General features: G+C 30.6%; 1 non-coding gene across 1 annotated transcript; it reads right to left on the bottom strand.

Annotated features, from left to right (window-relative positions):
* Positions 1–1,760: 1,760 nt before the first annotated feature.
* Trnar-ucg lies at positions 1,761–1,833 on the bottom strand. The gene has a single exon. It is a non-coding gene; the product is annotated as a tRNA-Arg (tRNA).
* Between the last annotated feature and the right edge of the window lie 1,206 nt (positions 1,834–3,039).

Consider the following 3,039-nt stretch of genomic DNA (forward strand, 5'->3'; position numbering starts at 1 on the left):
AAATTTCTTTCCGATAATGTTTAAAATGTCAACTACTCTTATAATGAATGTGTGACTTAGAACCCTTAAAATAGTTTTTTGTTAGTCTAGTTTCGCAACCTCACTACCCCTAATTATATATTAGTTGTAAGCTCATGTTTTAAACACTTAAAGCCAGTTGAAACTCAGCTTCAAACAAAAGGAACAGCTTCAAAGAGTCTTAAGTGGTTTTATAAGCGTCATTATGGATGTCACAAAGTGGCTATCACTTACAGCTAACTACGAATTGCATATATCAAATGCAATATGTTTTTGACGCTCATGAGTCATACTTAGCGCGAAGATTTGACCCTTACCTACATCAAAAGGTTGATCTATAGCTGTTTACAAATATGCCCCATACTCCATTCAGCTATGAAACGTACACACATACGATATAAACATTTATTTAATGACAAAAATACAAAACATACATATGTAATATTATAATAAGATACACAATATCGCTACTGTGAACTAACTCTCCGAACATATAAATTCCGTAAACGGGGCTCTACAACAGACTGGCTCTGGCCCTTAGCCGTCCCAAATATGACCTAGGTACAAAGTAACTGAATTCTTGGAGAACTATTAGGTTGCTCACCCCACACAAATTATATGTATACTACAAATTACCGTTTCTTCTATTAATATAAGGTATATGATTAAAATTAGCATAGGAAATGCTTGTGGTATAAGCCCACCGCGGACCAATAAAGGAGCCCGAAATTCATTCAACATAAGCGCTCTCTAAAGCCCCATATTGGGGTTCACGCTTAAACCTTCTATTATAACGCTGCAAATTACATTTGATTTAAATATTCATTGCGTAATTCTTACTGTTTAAAGATTTTAAACAAACAATTGCACTATGACTTATTGACGTATCGTTAGTCAAATATAATTTATTTATAGAGTTCTTGTATTTCGTATCAATAACGTTTGAATAAAAAGGAAACATTGTCAGTAGTTAATCTCGTAATACCGAAGGGTAGTAGAGGCTCGCGGTCCGCTGAACCGTGTGTTCAGTCAAAAGGCGCTCATATCCGGGCTGGGTGGACCTGGGTATGCCCGGGTGGACCAGGTCAAGCATATTACACTCTGATGGAAAAATGCTCAATAAAGTGTACACTGGTATAATTTTCCTATATGATTCCGTCTTTCATTTTTATTTGTTTAGAGTTAAATTCAAATCAATAAATGTATGTCTAATTCACATTGAATTTAACTTTAAGATATTAGGAGGTTCGTTGTATTAATTGGAAAGTTTAATAAAATAAATATTTCCGAATTTAATGAATTGTTCTTAATGAAGAACTGTTTTAAAAGTTACTTACTTTTAATTGTTGAAAGATAGAAACGTCTTCATTTGCTAAGAAAAAATAATTTACGTTGACATGCCTAGCATATTTGCTAGGCATGTCAACGTAAATTATTACCAAACCTCATTCAGCAGGCTAATTGACACGACCCCTCGTACCTTAAAAGTTTAATATAGAAAAACGAAAATGAACTATAATCCCTGTTACTAAAAAACTTTAGTTGGCAGGAAAAATAAACAATATATTATTAACAATTCAAAGAAATGTCGAAAACGAGCGGCCGTATTTAGCTGCAAAGCATCGCCATAATTATACAAACAAACGCGAAACTAAGCTAAAAAATAATAATAATACTTGATAACATTGGCATATAATACAAACAAATTTAAATATGAACAATCCTCAAAAATGAATTATTGTCGACCGTGACAGGACTCGAACCTGCAATCTTCGGATCCGAAGTCCGACGCCTTATCCATTAGGCCACACGGTCGCTGGTAAATAAGTTGAAAATAATGTATAAATATAATAAGCATTGATTATTGTATTTTCAAAGAAAATACTTTTTTTAATAAACAAAAATATGCATAACCTATAGTTTAATCAGATTATGTATGTTAATACTTAAAATGTTCTTTGAATTCACAATGCATAGAGCGTTAGAATCTGGCGATGTTATCTATTGTATTAAATAAATAATTAAGACCTTTTTATTTCAATCAAGACACCAAATATTAGTTTTACTATATGCTTATATTTTGTATGTTTGCAACAAATAAAATTAAAAGTATTAAAGTAAATCTGCAGTTGTTCGAAGCGTAGTACTTGATAGTATATTAATGTTTTAGTTATAATACCTAACAATTTAATTATTGTAATATGTATGTACAATAAAGAGCCCTCTTTGAAAATATTGTGAAAGGTATACCAGTAGTTGATAGTTGTACTAACAACGCTGTAAGTATTTAATTTTTATGGCTAGGTGGCAGGATTTCTGTAAAACTATTTGACATTATAAATTCGTAAATAGTACGTATAAATATTTGAATAATAAATAAATGTAAAGAAAATTATAAATATCTTAAAGTAATGTAGAAATAAAACAATAAATGAAAATATTATTATTTTTAATATGTTATTTTAGCGCCGCCTAGTAGCAAAGGTTGAAAGTAAGATAAGATAAAATATCCAAGTAGTTTACGTATGATTCCGATGTCGCTGTCGACGCGTGAGCTATACTTATTTAAGATCTTCATTATATAACAACTCGATAGATAGCGTTAGCTGCATTGTTAATACGAATTTGATGTACAAGATAATAGCATTCATGGTACATTTGTTAAACGTTTAATTACACTAATATATCTAGGATAATATACACCATAGTTATTACATTAGTTGCTTAGAAACAGCTATCTATGTCATAATTATAATTATTCGTGTAATAATTTCGATAAATATTATATATCTCGGATTTTTTTTAAATAATATCCTCCACGAAAACAATTTACAGTATCTAAGCCTGCCTCACGGCCACTTTTAATGACTGAAACGGCATAAGAATAAAAAAAAACGTTTATTTTATTATTAATTTTATCAATTACATTTTCTCTTTTTATCGTGTGTTCGTATATTTTAAAATTACAGTGTTGTTCTATTCGTTTTTGTTTCTACATATTCTCATCACTCGGCAATGCTG

Source organism: Pieris brassicae, chromosome 3 (assembly GCF_905147105.1).
Source record: "Pieris brassicae chromosome 3, ilPieBrab1.1, whole genome shotgun sequence".
In the NCBI taxonomy this organism is placed as follows: domain Eukaryota; kingdom Metazoa; phylum Arthropoda; class Insecta; order Lepidoptera; family Pieridae; genus Pieris; species Pieris brassicae.